This window comes from Cervus elaphus, chromosome 2 (assembly GCF_910594005.1).
Source record: "Cervus elaphus chromosome 2, mCerEla1.1, whole genome shotgun sequence".
In the NCBI taxonomy this organism is placed as follows: domain Eukaryota; kingdom Metazoa; phylum Chordata; class Mammalia; order Artiodactyla; family Cervidae; genus Cervus; species Cervus elaphus.
In genome coordinates this window covers 16,179,855-16,199,452 of record NC_057816.1, presented here as the reverse complement: position 1 = coordinate 16,199,452, position 19,598 = coordinate 16,179,855, and the positions used below count along the sequence as shown (strand labels likewise).

The 19,598-nt window shown below is 42.9% G+C and overlaps 1 protein-coding gene and 1 long non-coding RNA gene across 7 annotated transcripts in view; one reads left to right on the top strand and one right to left on the bottom strand.

The window, feature by feature from the left end:
* OPCML (opioid binding protein/cell adhesion molecule like) overlaps nucleotides 1-19,598 on the top strand; it is a 1,025,210-nt gene that overhangs the window by 933,054 nt on the left and 72,558 nt on the right. The gene's annotated exons all lie outside the window — the stretch shown is intronic.
* LOC122674695 lies at nucleotides 6,126-8,280 on the bottom strand. The gene is made up of 3 exons (XR_006335021.1): nucleotides 8,217-8,280; nucleotides 7,008-7,179; nucleotides 6,126-6,395 (listed from the first exon to the last, which is right to left on the bottom strand). It is a non-coding gene; the product is annotated as an uncharacterized LOC122674695 (long non-coding RNA).

The following is a 19,598-nucleotide window of genomic DNA, read 5'->3' as shown; positions in this document are numbered from 1 at the left end:
CCTTCAAGGACTTCCTAGTGGTTCAGACAGTAAAGTGTCTGCCTACAATGTGGGAGACCCAGGTTTGATCCCCAGGTCAGGAAGATCCTCTGGAGAAGGAAATGGCCACCCACTCCAGTACTCTTGCCGGGAAAATCCCATGGACAGAGGAGCATGGTAGGCTCCAGTCCTTGGGGTAGCAAAGAGTCGGACATGACTGAGCGACTTCACTTCACTTGTCCTTCAAGTGGTGTCTGGTTACACCCACACCTTGAAATGTATTTCAGCAATAAAAGGTAAATGAACTATTATGTCAGTTGACATCATAGGTAGACCCAAGGGCATTATAGGAATGCACAGAGTCATTGTCAAAGGGTAGGATGCTGTATGATTCCACTTTTAAAACAGTCCCTAAATGGAAAAAGTGTCAAGATGCACAACCTATCAGTGATGGCCAGCAGTTGGGGCAGGGGAGGGAGAGAAGTTATTCAAAGCAGTTGCTTTGCCGTGAGGAGACAGCTCCATGCCTCGATTAGTGGGGTAGTTAGATGAATCGATATGCATGATGAAATGTTAGAATTAGACAAAAAGGTATAAAAAATGGGTACATCCAAAAAAAAAAAAAAAATCTCAGCCCCATCACGTGATTAACTGTGGCATGCCCAATCAATCACCTGGCCTTAACGGTGTGCTTTAATTAGAAAAGATGCCACCATTGGGGGAGCTGGCGATGAGCACACAAACCTCTCTCTACTATCTTTGCAACCTTTTGTATGTGTGTGTGCTTAGGAGCTCAGTCGTGTCTAACTCTTTGAGAACCCGTGGACTATGGCCTGCCAGGCTGCTCTATCCTTGCGATTTTTCAGACGAGAGTACTGGAGTGGGTTGCCATTAAATCCATAATTACTTCAAATTAAAAAAGTGCAAACCAGGAATCATAAGTAAGATGAACCTCTAGATTTCCACTAACAACATGCTTATGTAAGAATGTCCTGTTTATAAAATATTTCCACACGCATCATTTCAAGAGGGCTTATAGCAAGCCTCTAAAATAGGTCAGAGAAGAAATATTTCCCAGGCAAAGAAACAGGCTTGAAAAAGTTAATGGCAAATGACTCACAGGTGACTAAAGTGGAAGATCTGTGAAAGGAACATTGGCCTTGTTTTCCAAGTCTGTCTTTGTCTGATATACAAAGACTGAACAGGTACAGTATAAAGTGATGTATTTTATCAAGTTCTGCTTATTATCTGGGGCACCCATGCGCTTACATTCTCCTCTCTAATCCCACACCTACCTTCTTGCATCTGGACAGTTTCTAGCCGCCACTCAGCGTTGTGCTGAGAGTGGGAACCACTTCCCTGCCATTGTCTGCTGTAGGTTCCATGGTTTCTCTGCTTCAGTTAAGGTAAACCTGCGGAGACCCACCCACCTCATTTCTCTTCTGAGTCACCCCAGGTCCCAGTGCCAGCCACAGATGGGATTGCCTGTCAGTTGACCCACTGGCTCACCCAGTCCTGCGCCCACTTCTCTGTCTCTCTGTGAGGCAGCCAGGATCCTTGTTTCTAATCTGAAGCTGTGTGAAGAGCCTAATTAATCCCCGGAGTGTGAGAAAGGGGTGTCTGAGTTGAGAAATCAAGGTTATCCCTATCTTGTTCAGTGGAACAGTTATGGGCAAACAAGCTGTTCCTCTCATATTTTTGCAAAGCAAATTTATGTTCACTAACTTTGGTTCTTGTTGTAAATGAGAAGTGTGTGAAGGTCTAGCCATGTGCTTTTCGCCATATGGGCACCCATATGTTTTCCTCCTTTGCTTGCGTACATTTTCGCTTTGGCACGCACATATGCCTGTATTTTTGCAACTTAACAATATTAAAACTAATCCCATTTATGCTCCTTTTGGGTGAGTTGATTGAGTCATAAATCCCTGTGAATCTCTTCTTTGGGAGACTGAAGTTCTTTTGTGTGAGCAGGGGGAGAGCAGAGCATCCTGTCAGAGGGATGCGGGCAACCACATCAGTGTGGAGCTGATGTCGCTGATGGCCCTGACCCTGGCTCCAAATGAGCTTTAGCTCCCTGATGAGCTAAAGCCTGGGGAACTAGGAATGTGGGCTCAACGCCTTGGGAGTACCCTCATCTCTTCCTCCCTGGGGAGAAGCCCTGATTAGGAAATAAAATAATCCCCAGGGTTTTCTTCCTATGGGCCCAGACGAAATAACTTACCTTAGCACAAGTCATCATGAGATCCTGAGCTGTGATTCTTCATGTGTGACTATACTTAATGCTTCTCACCGTCTTCACACCAAGTGGGTCAACAATATAGATCAGAAATAAGGCTTCCCTGGGGCAACCTTACCTTCTTCCCTGGACTTCTTAGATTATAAAAATAAGAATGGATATTAACATGCATTATACCAAGTGAAAAAAAAAGCATAGGTATCACTTTGCCAACAAAGATCCAGATAGTCAAAGCTGTGGTTTTTCTAGAAGTCATGTACGGATGTGAGAGTTGGCTCATAAAGGAGGCTGGGCACTGAAGAACTGATGCTTTCAAAGTGTGGTGCTGGAGAAGACTCTTAAGAGTCCCTTGGACAGCAAGATCAAACCAGTCCATCCTAAAGGAAATCAGTCCTGAATATTCACTGGAAGGACTGATGCTAAAGCTGAAGCTCCAGCTCTTTGGCCACCTGATGCAAAGAGCTGATTCATTGGAAAAGACCCTGATGCTGGAAAAGACTGAGGCAGGAAGAGAAGGGGGTGACAGAGGATGAGATAGCTGGATGGCATCACTGACTCAATGGACATGAGTTTGAGCAAGCTCCGGGAAACAGTAAAGGACAGGGAGGCCTGGTGTGCTGCAGTCCATGGGGTCGGAGAGTCAGACATGACTTAGTGACTGAATGACGATAGTGCCAAGTGAAAAACCCCAGTAACTCAAATGCAAAATTGGAATTGGAAATGCCACCTGATATCTGCTGTAAGATGGTGTCCTCTCTTTTGCATTAATTCATTCCTTTGTTCGATGCATTAAGAATATTTGTTTCCCTCTATAGCAACAATGATGTGCAAAGCAGATGTAATTCTTGCCCTGTTGGAGCTTACAGTCTAGTCAGGGAGCTAGATAGATAGTCATTAGCTGGATCATCAAGAATATGTAATTTCTGAGTATGGCAATTGCTCTAAGGAAGAGTGACAGAGTGGTGTGAGCTAGACTAGATAAGTCTTTCCTGAGATAGTGATGCTTGAAACAGACATAGGAGGGACTTCTCTGGGGGTTCAGTGGTTAGGACTCCATGCTTCCACTGCTGGGGACAGGGGTTTGATCCCTGGTCAGCAAACTAAGATCCCACAAGCCACGTTGCATGACCAAGAAAAAGAAGATGAATAGCAATGAAGTATGGGGATACAATTCTGTGATAGAGCCAGGCCAACTGGAAACCTTCCAGGTGAGGGGAATAGCATGTGTGAATGCCCTGAGGTGACGGGGGTGTGGCTTTTCAAGAAACGAAGAACCCTGTCTTTTTATTTCTAAGTCATATTTTTTAATGAGGAATAAGTGTAAATCTATGGCTGATTCATATCAATGTATGACAAAACCCACTGAAATGTTGTGAAGTAATTAGCCTCCAACTAATAAAAAAATTAAAAAAAAAAAAAAGAAGAAAACTCATCCTAAGTTTATTTTCACATGACTGGGAAAGATCAGAAATATTTCAGTTGCATTTTACCTGAGTTAATTGCTAATGCAGAGAGCTTTCATTTTTCCTCTATGACAAAGTAATCTTTTTTTCAGTTTTCCTTTTAATTGAGATATAGTTGATTTATAATAGTTAACAAAGGGGAAAGCAAGAAGGGGTATAAATTAGGAGTTTGGGATTAACAGATACACACTCTCTGTGTGTGCATGCCTGCTCAGTCACGTCCAATTTTCTGTGAGCCCATGGACAGTAGCCAACCAGGCTCTCTGTCCATGGGATTCTCCAGGCAAAAATACTGGAATGGGTTGCCATTTCCTACTCCAGGGGGTCTTCCCCACCCAGGAATCAAACCTGAGTCTCTTGCATTGCAGGCAGATTCTTTATTGTCTGAGGCACCAGGGAAGCCTTCACTATTACATATAAAATAGATAACCAACCTACTGTGTAGTACAGAGAACTGTACTCAATATTTTGTAATAACCTATAAGGGAAAAGAATCTGAAAAAAAAAAAATGATGTATGTGAAACTGAATCACTTTGCTATCTATACACCTGAAAGACCCACATCTTGAATATGTAGATAGCAGGAGAGACCATGGGCTAGGGTGGGGGAGTTGGGGGCTGGATCATACAGAGCCATTTACAGAATTTGGTCTTTATTCTAAAGTCACTAGAATATGCAAAAATGAGATGTTCTGGTGTCAGGATTTAACCAGGAACATGCATGTCTGATCTACTCATTATCTATGTAAATCTGCCGGATCACTAAACCTTTGTCTCCATTTCCCCACTACCAACCAGGAAGGAGTCAGTAGCAATATGCTTCTTTACAGAGGAAGGGTAAAGGGAATTTGGAAGTATCTATTCCAAATACTCTTTAGATGATAATGTAAGAAGGGATATTAACATGTATCTCACAAGTAAAAATCCCAACTAAACTCAAAAGTAAAATTAGAATTGGAAAGGCATCCAGGGCTGCCTGCCGTCTGTTACAAAGCATTCACTACGCTGTTGCGATATCAAATTATGCCATTGAAATCAGTTGGACAGTGATAAAATTGAGACCAGCTTTATAAGTGCTGTAGATCTAATTGGCCTCAGCGGTGGGTCCACAGTGACTTTTGCTGCTGAACAAAAATTGTAGGCTTCAGTAGAAAATAACCAGCCTGGCTTCACACTCACGCACCTTGGCCACCTCTGGAAATAATAGACTTTAATTTAGGTACGGAGCTCCTACATCTGGACAGCTGTTGAAGGAACATCAAAGAAGTTAGCTTCCTCCCTACTTCCCGGATGGGCACCCTTGATGGTGGATGGGAAGCATCTCAGGGCCAGCCACGAGCACTTGTACCTCTTAGTATTCCTTCTGCCCTGCAGTTTACATCTCTTCCTAAAAGCCTCTACATCTCTAGGACCACAGTTCCTCTCAATCGCCTGTTCTTGCTCCAACTGTTTTAAATTGGGTCTCTACTATTTAAAGCCAAAGTAGTTCTGGTTAAATTCACCACGTGCTGGACAGGCAGTGTGTGAGCCAGTTGAGCAGAGTACGCTCCCTGCTCTGAGCTCAGAGGGGAGTGGGGAAGGACTCGTAAACATGATGTTGCCATGTGGTGTGGTAGGGGTCTCACCACCAGGGAAAGGCTCTTCTTTATAGAAAGCAGGCAGTGAGGGAGCTGCCAGGGGTTCCTGGTTAATTTCAAGGCCACTACCTCCATCATGAGTCAGGGACCCATGGGAGTCGGGAGACCCTGGGAGTTGACTAAGGAGCTCTGGGTTGCTAAGGGGATTCCACATTTAAATCAGTTAGAATCCGGCTGAGATAGGCCCATGGACTGTGGCTCTGGGTCTTGAAGCAATCAGTGATGACCAAGGGTTCATCACCACCTCAGTACATCACGTACACAGCATCCATCCAGGTGATCCCATGGGCTGTGGAGCAGGCTTGCCACTGAGGATGAAAGAGCGGCATCCGCCAGCCTCAGTACTTGCCCAGCTCTCTGGCTGCTCTGGGATCAAAGGCGTGGTTTACCTTAATCAACTGTTTCACAGGTTCACTGACTTTTCCTTGAGATGCTAAGATCCATCCCACCCAGAGAAGATAGCTCTCCCCTCCCCACACAGAAGAGAACAGGTAAGGGGTTTAAACACTGGTGATGTTCCCAGCACCTGGCACAATGCCTGCGATTACAGGCCACCTTTGAATGACTGAATGCTTACCCGTCAGTCCTGTACCTGACTTATTGAAGCCAAGAGGAAATGAGGGGACAGGTAGGGGTAGCAGAGGTCCTCTGAGACTAGCCTCCAGATGTTAGGAAGCAATGTCTGGGAGGTAAAGGGGGAGTTTGGTGCATGGAGTGAAGACTGGGTGGGGAAGGTGAAGCTGAATGCAACCTCTGAACCCCAACATCAAATTAAATCTCACAGACAGAGTTTCAGGTTCATTAGAAAAGGATAGCTTCATTGCTTTGCCAAGCGAAGGGGACTACAGTGGGCTGATGCCCTCAAAACTGTGTCTCAACCTGGAGGTGGTAGTGAGGAGTTTTATAGTAATGGTGCAAAGAGGAGGGTATGATCGGCTCATGGAAATTCTTCTGATTGGTTGGTGGGGAGGTAACTCGGAGGAGTCAGCATCATCAACCTTCTTGTCCCAAAGCATTTGCGGTCTAGTGCTTGTGGGCAGCACACAGTTAACTGTTTCCACTTGGAGGGGGTTTCAGTATCTGCAAAACAGCTCAAAAATAATATTTCTGTGTATCCCTTGAGGGGGAAGCAGGACCCTGCCCCGCAAGGCTCGCTATTGTTCCTTGACTGCTCCTTCCTTATCACTGCATATCCCCCCCGGCCCTTCTCTACTAGCCACTGTTTGAATCTGCCTATTGGAACTCGGGAAAGTCACCGAGGCTGAATGAAGCCTATTTTCAATAGTCAAGAAATAGGGGACACAGAAAGGCTTTCATGGCCTGGAGCCCCACAGGGTCCTGCTTGGTTTCACAGACACTCAAGTCTGATCTGCATTAGAAGGTTGGGGGCACTTCTAGTCTTATCCCATGCTTTTCTCTCTTTTCCCCACCATCTCTCCTAGTCCATTCTTCTCTAAAACTGCCCACCATGCCGGACACCAGGGAGTCTTACTGCTGAGGTTTCTTTATGCCATATTTTTACCCAAGAGCGAGGCTTCCCCCAGGCTGGGTCTCCAGCGGGTGGTGACCCATGATGTGGAAGGTGGTCCTCATCTCCTGACCCACCCTGTCCTTGTGGAGAACCTCTGGCTTGTGCTGGAAAGCTCGGTAGCTTTATAAACAGAGTGCACACGAGGAGTGGGGATGACTCACCTTGGCATGTACAGTTCAGTTTGGATATACCGTGCGAGTGAATTTAGCATCTTATGCTCATGAATCTGTGAAATGCCGCAATTTTGGGCTCCCATCCCTGCAACGTCTCCATCCAGTCTTCATCCTCAGGGCACCTGCCGTCGTAGGCTTCCCCAGTGCCAGGTCCTGCCTCCTGAGGGAAGAGGTCAAGGTGTGACTCTAGAAAGGATGGCAGAGGTGGGGGACATTCTTTCCTTCTTCAAGATAGTGAAAGTGAGTGAAAGTGAAAGTCCCTCAGTCGTGTCTGACTCTTTGTGACCCCATGGACTACACAGTCCATAGAATTCTCCAGGCCAGAATACTGGAGTGGGTAGCCTTTCCCTTCTCCAGGGAATCTTCCCAACCCAGGGATCAAACCCAGGTCTCCCACATTGCAGGCAGATTCGTTATCACCTGAGTCACAAGGGAAGCCCAAGAATACTGGAGTGGGTAGCCTATCCCTTCTCCAGGGGATCTTCCCGACCCAGGAATCAAACCAGGGTCTCCTGCACTGAGGGCGAATTCTTTACCAACTGAGCTATGAGGAAAGCCCTTCAAGATAGTGACCGTGCTTAATTACTGCCTTTGTTCCTATGAGAGGCAGAGGAGGGATGGATGGAGGAGACAGGAAGTCACATTGTGATATAAAGTGGAGGATTTAATTGGAGAGGGGCCCTCCAGTCTTCGAATGACCCAGCCTCTGAGAGGGAACCCCCACTGGACGTGAGAGGGATCAAGGTGAAGTGAAATCTTGAAGCGAAAAGAGTTGCCGCTTTGAATCTGGGCTTCCCAGCTGGAGGCTGTGAATGACTCCCGCACTCAGGAACTAGAGCTGTGAGGAGGTGTGGGAATCTGAGCTCCCCTGGACCACCTGAAGCAAAGCCCAAGGGCCTCACCCCACTCCTGGCAGCCTGCAAAGCCTCATTAGTGAGAAGAGGTGGGCACTGAAGCCCTTCCTGTCTTTTCATTTTGTTTTTCCCTTTTCTTATTTTATCAACAGTTTCCCCACTCCAGAATCACTTACTGGTGAGTCACTCCCTTGGGGGTGCTAGAAATGGTTTCTTTTAATGATTCTCTGGATGATTTTGCTTCCTAAGAGCAGCGTTTAGTGAAGTAACTGATGTAATCAGAACTGCCTGTCCTCTGCTTCCAGAATTCTCTTCCTCCCCACCCTCCTTCTGTTCAGCTTACCTCCCCTCTCCACAGCACTGCCGTCCAGAAATGCTTTCTGCTCAGGACTCCCTCGGGCCTCCTCCTGCTCCACTGAGCCACTGCTTATGTGTCCCTGCACGCTTGGAACCGGATGCAGTAATTACATCTGCAGTGAAAGGCTTTGTCTCCCTTGTGGGCAGCAAGGATGCTCCCAGCACTGCTAATGAAGGAAGGAGCCTTATTTTCAGAGTATCGCTGGCTGCAGGGGTCCACCGGATATCAGTCCCCAGGGTATCTGGAGGTTCCTCCTCCCGGGCCAGGCTGCACCCCTTGCCATTCCCTCTCCCCCTCCCAGCATCCCCCCAGTCTTCTGACTCCTGCCTCTGCTCCAGGCTGCCGGCAACCCTCTGAGTATCTTTCCCTCAGCACTTCCTGTCTCCAGGGGCCAGAAGGGGGCTGGAGCAAAGGCATGGCCACACACTTCGAGCTGTAGTTTAAGAATCTCCCAGTGTTTCCAGCATGTCTGACGGCAGCTAAGGTGAAATGTACCTGGAGCTTCAGGAGCCACCTCCAGCTGGAGCTGCACTCCTGGGAGCCCAGGTGGTCTAGTGCCCAGCAGGATTCCAAAAGGGACCAGGAGACACCTTTGTGCTGAGGCATCTGACTGGCCCGCCTGCATGTCCATATCTCATGGCATTGCTGCAGCAGATTGCCTGACCTGTGCAATCACATCTCACCTGCCTTTGTTCTTAAGATCTATTTATGCTTCTTTTTCTTCCCCTTAAAGTTGCAAGTATTCAGCAAACTGAATACACACATACACACACACAGGTTTTCCTGGTGGCTTTGCAGTAAAGAATCTGCCTACAGTGCAGGAGACATGGGTTTGATCCCTGGGTCTGGAAGATCCCCTGGAGGAGGGCATAGCAACCACTCCAGTATTCTTGCCTGGAGAATCCCATGGACAGAGGAGCCTGGAGGGCTACAGTCCATGGGGTTGCAAAGAGTTGGACACAACTGAAACAATTTAACAGGACATATGTATACACATATATCATTATTTTTCAGATTATTTTCCCATATAGATAATTACAGAATACAGTGTAGAGTTCCCTGTGCTATATAGTAGATCCTTATTGGCTGTCTATTGTATCTATGTGTGCGTGCTAGGTATCTTCAGTCATGTCTGACTCTCTGCAACCCGATGGACTGTAACCCACCAGGCTCCTCTGTCCATGCGATTCTCCAGGCAAGAATACCGGAGTGGGTTGTTATGCCCTCCTCCAGGGGATATTCCCAACCCAGGGATCAAACCTGCATCCTTTAGGTCTCCTGCATTGGCAGGCCTGTTCTTTACCACTTGCACCACCTGGGAAGCCCATATTATGTACAGTAGTGTGTCTATGTTAATCCCAAACTCCCAATTTACCATGCCCCTCCCCCACCTTTTCCATTCGGATCCTTCCAGCTTTGTCTCTCTGGACATCCTGCATGACTACTCCTGTCCATTGGTACCAGCCAAGTCTTTGTTCACGACCCTCTTGACTTCTTATTGCATTTGACTACACATTTGATCCTGTAAAACACTGCAATGACATCGCCATCATTGTCACCCCTGTCATCACCAAAATCATCCCTTAAACGTAGTGACTTGCCACGTTGATTTAATCTCATATGGTGTTCACAAAGACTTTCTGTCTAAATGTGGGCAGAAAAATAAATTAATACAGGGAGTAACCTATGCATTTTACAGAGGGAACCGGGACTGGTTAAACTGATGGCCACCGGAAACAACATTGTTTCAATTATTTATTTATTTATGCACTTGTTCAATTACTCAAGAAAGAATTAGTGAGTGGATCTTATGTGTCAGGTACTGTGTGTGATGATGGGGTTAGAAGGATAAATAGCAGGATACTGTTCCTCAAGGAGCTGCATTTAGTGAAAGATGCAGGCATGGTAATATATAGTTACAGTGCAATGTGGTACATGTGTGTTCACAGAACAGGATCATTGCATCCAACTGGGAAATATGGGAGAGTCAGGGATGGCCTCCTGAAGAGGTGACTACTAATATGACTCAAAAATCGGTCAGAGTTTAGTCAAAGGAAAGGGAACAGTATGAGTGAGGAGGAGGAGAAGAAAAATATCCCAGGTGGTGAAGACAGCAAAATAAAAAATGTAGAAATAAGAACTTACATGACCAACCTAGACAGCATCTTAAAGAGCAGAGACATTACTTTGCTGACAAAGTCCATCTAGTCAAAACTATGGTTTTTCCAGTAGTCATATATGGATGTGAGAGTTGGACTATAAAGAAAGTTGAGCACTAAAGAATTGATGCTTTTGAACTATGGTGTTGGAGAAGACTCTTGAGAGTCCCTTGGACTGCAAGGAGATCAAACCAGTCAATCCTAAAGGAAATTCGTCCTAAATATTCATTGGAAGGACTGATGCTGAAGTTGAAACTCCTATATTTTGGCCACCTGATGTGAATAACTGACTCATTGGAAAAAACCCTGATGCTGAGAATGATTGAATGCAGGAGGAGAAGGGGATGACAGAGGATGAGATGGTTGGATGGCATCACCAACTCGATGGACATGAGTTTGAGCAAACTCAGGGAGATGGTGAAGGACAGGGAAGCCTGGTGTGCTGCCGTCCATGGGGTCACAAAGAATTGGACATGACTGAGTGACTGAACTGAAGAATTTACATGGTGTAATTGGGAATGTATGAGCAGCCTAGTGTTGCTGGAGTTTAGAAAGTGAAATTTTTGTAACCTGAATAAAATTTAGGACCACGTGTAGCCGGTCCAATGATAACTTTGCATTACAAGGAATCAAGTTTGGTCACAAGAAGAGAATAAACATATTTTAACACAAGCTAACTCTTTACCAAAATCTTTCAAAGTGGCCCCAACAAGTGTTATATAACAGCTAGTAAAATAGTTGAATGATGTTTTTACCAGTCTTTTCTCTGTATCTAATGAAAACCCTAGATCAGGGATTCTGAACCTCCAAGATCTAATGACTAACGTCTGAGGTGGAGCTGATGTAATAGCAATAGAAGTAAAGTTCACGATAAATGTAATGCATTTAATCATCCTGAAACCATCTCCACCACCCCTGGTCCATGGAAAAATTATCTTCCATGAAATCGGTCCCTGGTGCCAAAAATGTTGAGGATCACTGCTGTACGCAATCAGATCTCTGCTTTCTTACCTAAACTATATATCTATCTTCTCTTGGTCCAGTGATAGCTTAACTTTCTAAGGTAAATTGACCTAGCTTGCTAACTCCTGATTCTGCAGCTCTACTCATTATCCTGATCAACACAAAGCCTCAGAACCAAGACAACATCTATACTTCGTTATATATGTATGTATGCATTTCTATCCACATGACCCTGATGTGAGATGAGGTTTATGTAGGGTATGGAAGGCAAATCATAAGCTGCTGAATAGGCAGTGAATAGAAAGTAAGAACATGGTCTTTTTTAAAAAGTCAATTTTTGTATTTTCATAACTTACACAAAATAAAATGCACACATTTTCAGTGTGGACCAGTGAGGGTTTTTTTCTCCCAACTTTATTGAGCTATAATCAACATAAAACCCTGAATAATTTTAAGGTATACAGCACAAGGGCATGCATAGGTCAACACAGTAAGTTTAGTTAACACTCATCCCCTCATTTACCTAGATTTTTTTTTTCTCATAAAGGGAACTTTTACAGTCTACTCTCTTAGCAACTTTCAAACATACCATTCAGTAATGTTAGCTATAGTCACCATATTGTACACTACTTCCTCAGAGTTTATTTATCTTATACGTGGAAGTTTGCACCATTTGACCACCTTCATCCAATCTTCCACCTCCCTCCCTACCTCTGATAACCACAAATCTGATAACTTTTTATGAGTTGTGTGTGTGTGTGTTTTTAATATTTTAGATTCTCCATATAAGTAAGATCATACAGCATTTGTCTTGGTTTGACCTGTTTCACTTGGCATAATACCCTCCAGATCCCTCCATAACTGGTGTGAACACGCTCAGTCACTCAGTCGTGTCTGACTCAGTGGTCCCCTGGGCTGTAGCCCGCCAGGCTTCCCTGTCCATGGGATTCTCCAGGCAATAATACTGGAGTGGGTTGCCATTTCCTCCTCCAGCTATAACTAGTGAGTTTTGACAAATGTATACATGGCTGTAACCACCACCTTAATTAAGATACAGCATATTCCCTTCAATTCAAAAAGTCTCCTTATTTTCATATGCAAATCTCATCTCCACCCCAACTTGAGACAAACACTGACCTTCTTTCAGCTACTATGTAGTAGACTTTTCTCTAGAGTTTCATAAGCACACATAACACACAATGTATTTATATTCTAGAAAAATAAACAAAATGTATACAGTCTGAGACTACATATTTTTGTTTCAGCCTCCTTTCACTCAGCTTTTGTGTCTCATTCATGTTTTTCTCTAGAAGTTTGTTTGTTGTTGCTAAGTGGTGTTCCATTATATGAATATACCAGTATTTGCTTGTTTATTTGCCAGCTAATGCACAATGATTGTTTCTACTTTTATGAATAAAGCTGCTATGTAGCTGGTCCTCTCATGGACATGTATTTTTAATTCTCTTGGGTAAATACTTAAGAGTAGAATTGATAAGTCATATAGGTTTACACTTGACTTTATGAGAAATTTCCAAATGCTTTTCCAAAGTGTACCATTTTCCATTACTATCAACATTATATAAAAATTATTCCATAAATATCATATACTATAGATGTATATCCATACACAGAGATAATTTTATTATTCAGTTTGTATATAACCATACTGAATTGTTGGCTTCCTCAAAGTTTATAAAACCAAAAGTGGATAATCAGTTCAGTTCAGTTCAGTTCAGTTGCTCAGTCGTGTCTGACTCTTTGCAACCCCATGAACTGCAGCACACCAGGCCTCCCTGTCCATCACCAACTCTCAGAGTTTACCCAAACTCATGTCCATCGAGTTGGTGATGCCATCCAACCATCTCAACCTCTGTCATCCCCTTCTCCTCCTGCCTTCAATCTTTCCCAGCATCAGGGTCTTTTCCAATGAGTCAGTTCTTCACAGCAGGTGGCCAAAGTATTGGAGTCTCGGCTTTAGCATCAGTCCTTCCAATGAATTTTCAGGATTGATTTCCTTTAGGATTGACTGGTTTGATCTCCTTGCTGTCCAAGGGACTTTCAAGAGTCTTCTCCAACACCACAGCTCAAAGCATCAATTCTTTGACACTCAGATTTCTTTATGGCCCAACTCTCACATCCATACATGACTACTGGAAAAACTATAGCTTTGACTAGATGGAACTTTGTTGGCAAAGCAATGTCTCTACTTTTAATATGCTGTCTAGGTCAGTCATAGCTTTTCTTCTAAGGAGGAAGCATCTTTTAATTTCATGGCTGCAGTCACCAACTGCAGTGATTTTGGAACCCCCCAAAATAAAGTCCCTCACTGTTTCCAGTGTTTCCCCATCTATTTGCCATGAAATGATGGGAATGGATGCCATGATCTTAGTTTTCTGATTGTTGAGTTTTAAGCCAGCTTTTTCACTCTCCTCTTTCACTCTCATCAAGAGGCTGTTTAGTTCCTCTTCACTTTCTGCCATAAGGGTGGTATCATCTGCATACCTGAGGTTATTGATATTTCTCCTGGAAATCTTGATTCCAGCTTGTGCTTCATCCTGTCTGGCATTTTGCATGATGTACTCTACACATAAGTTAAATAAGCTAACTCCTTTCCCAATTTGGAACCAGTCCATTGTTCCATGTCTGGTTCTAACTGTTGCTTCTTAAGCTGCATACAGATTTCTCAGGAGGCACATAGGGTAGTCTAGTATTCCCATCTCTTTAAGAATTTTCTACAGTTTGTTGTGATCCACACAGTCAAAGGCTTTGACATAGTCAATAAATCAGAAGTAGATGTTTTTCTGGAACTCTCTTTTGCTTTTTCTATGATCCAACAGATGTTGACAATTTGGTGTCTGGTTCCTCTGCCTTTTCTAAATCCAGCTTGAACATCTGGACGTTCTTGGTTCATGTACTGTTGAAGCCTCACTTATAGAATTTTGAGAATTATTTTGCCAGTGTGTGAGATGAGTGCAATTGTGTGGTAGTTTGAACATTCTTTGGCATTGCTTTTCTTTGGGATTGAAATGAAAACTGACCTTTTCCAGTCCTGTGGCCACTGCTGAGTTTTCCCAATTCGCTGGCATATTGAGTACATCACTTTAACAGCATCATTGAATGTCTTAAGATGGTCAATACAGAAACAGATTGATTATATTCTTTGCAGTCAAAGATGGAGAAGCTCTGTACAGTCAGTCAAAACAAGACTGGGAGCTGGCTGTGGCTCAGATCATGAACTCCTTACTGCTAATTTCAGACTTAAATTGAAGAAAGTATGGAAAACCACTAGACCATTCAGGTATGACATAAATGAAAACCCTTTGATTATACAGTGGAAGTGAGAAATAGATTCAAGGGATTAGATCTGATAGACAGAGTGCCTGAAGAACTATGGATGGAGCTTCATGACATTATACAGGAGGCACTGACCTAGACCTTCCCCAAGATAAACTAATGCAAAAAGGCAAAATAATTGTCTGAGGAGGCCTTACATATAGCTGAGGAAAGAAGAGAAGCTAAAGGCAAAGGAGAAAATGAAAAATATACCGATCTGAATGCAGAGTTCCAAAGAATAACAAGGAGTGATAAGAAAGCCTCCCTCAGTGATCAGTTCAAAGAATTAGAGGAAAACAATAGTATGGGAAAGACTGGAGATCTCTTCAACAAAATCAGAGATACGAAGGGAATATTTCATGCAAAGCTAAGTACAATAAAGGACAGAAATGGTATGGACCTAATAGAAGCAGAAGATATTAAGAAAAGGTGGCAAGAATACACAGAAGAATTATACAAAAGTATCTCAGTGACCCAGATAACCAAGATGGTGTGTTCACTCACCTAGAGCCAGACATCCTGGAGTCCGAAGTCAAGTGGGCCTTAGACAGCATCACTACAAACAAAGCCAGTGGAGGTGATAGAATTTCAGCTGAGCTATTTCAAATCCTAAAAGTGAATACTATGAGATTTCAATATTATGTTTTCATGCATTTCCAATATTTTTTGCTTTATATATCTCATGAATGAGGTTTAAAAATAATTAAAGCTTCCCTATGAGTTGTTCCCTTTATATAAGTGACCCTTTTTCAGAATTCAATGTTTTTAAATCTTGCATTCAACATTATCTGACATTAATATTATATTTATTACTTTGATTTCTAATACTAAAAGTCATTTGCTCATCTTTAGAAGAAACACTTGTATTATTCTGATTAGGTATATCTTTTATAAACAGAACTGAAATGTATTATGCTTTCTTCTTTTTTTTAATCCACTCTGAGCCTTTCTTCTTAATAGGGAGTTTAACCCACTTGCAGGTATTATTAGAACTGATGTGTTTTTTCCTTGTCATCTTTTTGTTTTCTGCTTTTGTTCTATCTAGTAGTCTCTGTGTTTTATACTTTGTGCTCTTTGAAATACATTTTCCCCCTTTTATCCTCTATAGTTTTTGTGAAATGAATATATCATGCTTCTATTCATCCTGGTGCTTACATGTAGGTTTCCCAGAAGTGTTTTTAACCTATGTGACTCTAATTATTCAGGCCAAGCAAAATGCATTCTCCCGTGCTCCCATTTGAGACAAGAATTGAAGGGGCCACCCCCCCCACCCCCCCGCCAACCTCATCCTGCCTCAACACTCTGAGGCTTTATCAAAGTCACATTTTGAACTTATAATCCAGGACTATGTATATTGTGACATTTGTACTTTCAGTTAGCTTAATTGTCTGATTTATTGCAATTCTGCAGCCTCATCTCTTTAAAATCCAGTTCTCACTACTCCTTTCATGAGTCTCTTGTAGGTACCATTTGTCAATCTGTCCCATTGTTTCCTCTCAAAGTGGTTTAGAATACGTTTTAACAAGCGCACCACAAAGACGTGTGAATGCTGTCTTTTCCGATTGTTGATATATTTCTTCTTTCATGTGATAAATATTTATTGAAAATCTGTTTTGCAACAGCAGCTGCGGTAGGTGCTGGAAACACAGTAATAAGCATACGCAGCATCCTTCAAGGAGCAGATACCTAGGAAGACCTTTTTGTTGCCACCAAGTGTGATTTGGCATCTTTCCTGAGTCTGAAGCCCAAAGGTCCCATCTTTATCCTCAAAATTCCTGTATTACTGTCTCCTTAGATCAATATTTGGCATTTGGAAGGCAAAACACTGAGGCCTTTTCCAAGTCTTGGAATTTTATGACTAATTCATTTGCTACTTCGAGGTATGAATACATTCCTGTCTTTATCTTTGGGTTTAAACCTCTTTCCTGAGATGTGGACATGGGTCTTGTGCTCAATTCCTCCTCTTGTGTGAAAAGTGAGAGTGTTAGTCACTCGGTCGTGCCCAGCTCTTTGCAACCCCATGGACGGTAGGTAGCCCTCCAGGCTCTCCATCCGTGGAATTCTCCAGGTGAGAATACTGGAGTGGGTTGTCATTTCCTGGGTCAGGGGATCTTCTCAACCCAGGGATTGAACTGGGGTCTCCTGCATTGCAGGTAGGTTCTTTACCATCTGAGCCAGCAGGGAAGCCTGGGGCTCCCTTTATCAGGCACAAGGAACTGAGTATTTACCGAAAGCTCGATTGTTGGTTCTGTGCCGTTTGTTCTGAGGACACTAATTATACCCAAGTTGACTCTCTACTCCCTTTCTTCACATCCATTATCTTTTTTTTGGTTCCCTCTTTCTTATTAAATTCTTCTATTTGTCTTTTTCTATATATCCTGGGAGAGCTTCTCAGCTTTGGACTTTATATCATTGATTTGGTTTTCTGAAGTTTCACATCTCGTGTGTTCTAAGCCCAGTGTAGATTTTAAATTTCATTGTTGTTTTAAGCCCCCTTGCTCATTTTCCTTATCTGCCTTCTTGGACTTCTGAATTCATCTTGTTAACTCTCCTTCAGACCTTATGGCATTATTTTTCAGCTTTCCTCCGTAAGTCCTTTTATGAGGCCATCTTTTGAGGTTGCTAGACAGTTTTTTTTTTAATTTTTACTAGGGTCCTGGGAATCAATTTTGTTTTAATTTTGATAAAATATACATAGCATAAATCTTATATTTTAGCCATTTTAAGTGTATACTTCATTAGCATTAAGTGTATACACAATGTTGTACAATGGAAGCAATTTTTAAAGTACTCTCTTCCTGAAATTCTTTTGTCTTTCTTTTCTTCTTTTCTGCAACATTCTTTCAGTATGTACTCTCCAAAAATGGTACAATCTTCCACTGGGGGACACTGAATAAATGGTACATGGGAAAAGGCAACCCATTCCGGTATCCCTGCCTGGAAAATTCCATGGACAGAGGAGGCTGGCGGGCTACAACAGTCCATCGGGTTGCAAAGAGTTGGACAGGACTGAGCACACACGCATACATCCATGCCTAGAGGAAGAAAAATGGTACAATCTTGTGGTAAGCGGACACCTCCTTGCCCTGACCCTCTGCCTCTGGATAATGTTTGGATGCCCTTTTAGTTCTATTCCTGAAATATATATGGTGGTGTCAAGCTCTTGCTTCATTTCCCAGCAGTTCACTGGCTTCTCCCTGTTACATGTCTGCTTTATTGAAATGGTGCTTTTTTCATCATCCTCTGGAATTTCTGATATACAGTCATGATGGGCAAAGTTGCATAAATGAGGGTCCAGGAATAGGTATCTGCTGATGGGCTTTGAAGCTGCGCTGGTATTGCAAGTCCATTGTGCTATCTGAGATAATCTATTATGGTAGCTAGCCTCCTAGAGGCCCCGGTGCTCTCCGTCTAATGTTCAGGTCCTCATTGCAGGAGCACTGGCTTTGTGACCACAGCATACACCTGAGAGGCATGTGGTCCACAAGGCTGAGTCATACAGACACCTTTGCTGTGTCTCGCCTCGCTCTTGGACAGCTGATTCTGAGGGAAAGCAGGACGCCGTAACCCGAGGTCGTGCGGTCAGGTCCTGCCTCATCAAGTACTGATTTGCCAGGCACATAACCGAGTCTCCTTGGGAGTGGATCCTCCTGCCCCAGTCAAGCCTGCAGGTGATGCCTCAAGGGATGCCCTGACATCAGCCTCATGAAAAACGCTGAGTGGGAACCACCTAGTTAAGCGACTCTTAGATTCCTGACTTAGAAAAATGGTGTGAGATTATAAATATTTACTGTGTTAAGCCCCTGAGTTTTAAGGTAACTTGTTACTAAGCAGTAGATAACTAACGAGTGCATCCTTTCATTTAGCCATATTAGTAATGGCTGTTCAGTCCTCCCTTGGTTGAAGCCTTGTTATCTAAGGAGACAGATAGTAAAGGCGATGTATACTTTTTTCTTTCCTCCTTTGTTATCTTGTTTCATAAGGATAAGTTTTGTCATGATTGGAAAATATCTCTATTTATTCAATCCAGCTCAACTTGCCTTGTAAGAAGCATCAATTTCTAGTTAATTTTAGGAAATAGATTGTTCTTCAATCTTAGTTTTCCTAAAAATATATCATTATTTTTTTCTAAACTTTTATAATTTATTTTAGTAACAAGTGAAGAGAGATGCATTTGAGTCTTCTACTTTGGTACATTATTTTTCTAAATTAAAAACAAAGATAGTTTTGAACCAGATATCTCTCCTTGTCCTTAACAAGGGTACATAAAAGATACTTTTTCATCTTTAGCGTGCTTGGTTGCTAAAAAAAAAATCCAACACATCTGTATATCCTTCAATTTTTCAAATAAAGTATGGATTACCTTTGCTGACTAAGATAGAAAATCTTATCTGTTTTAAGTAAAGATGTTTTTTTTTTTTCTGTTGCTCATTTTCATTTTCATTTTTATTTTATTTTATTTTTTCATTTATTTTTATTAGTTGGAGGCTAATTACTTTACAGTATTGTAGTGGGTTTTGTCATACATTGACATGAATCAGCCATGGATTTACATGTATTCCCCATCCCGATCCCCCCTCCCACCTCCCTCTCTACCCGATCCCTCTGGGTCTTCCCAGTGCACCAGGCCCGAGCACTTGTCTCATGCATCCAACCTGGGCTGGTGATCTGTTTCACCATAGATAATATACATGTTTCGATGCTGTTCTCTCGAAACATCCCACCCTCGCCTTCTCCCACAGATTCCAAAAGTCTGTTCTGTACTTTTGCCTTATTCTTTACATAGTTTTTAAATTTATTTTCCTGTCTCATTGCATTGGTTAGAATTTTTTTGACAGTTATAACAGGAATCCCATGTCTGTCTTCTGCTTTCATGCAATCACCTCTAGGTCTTTCCAATAAGTGTGATACT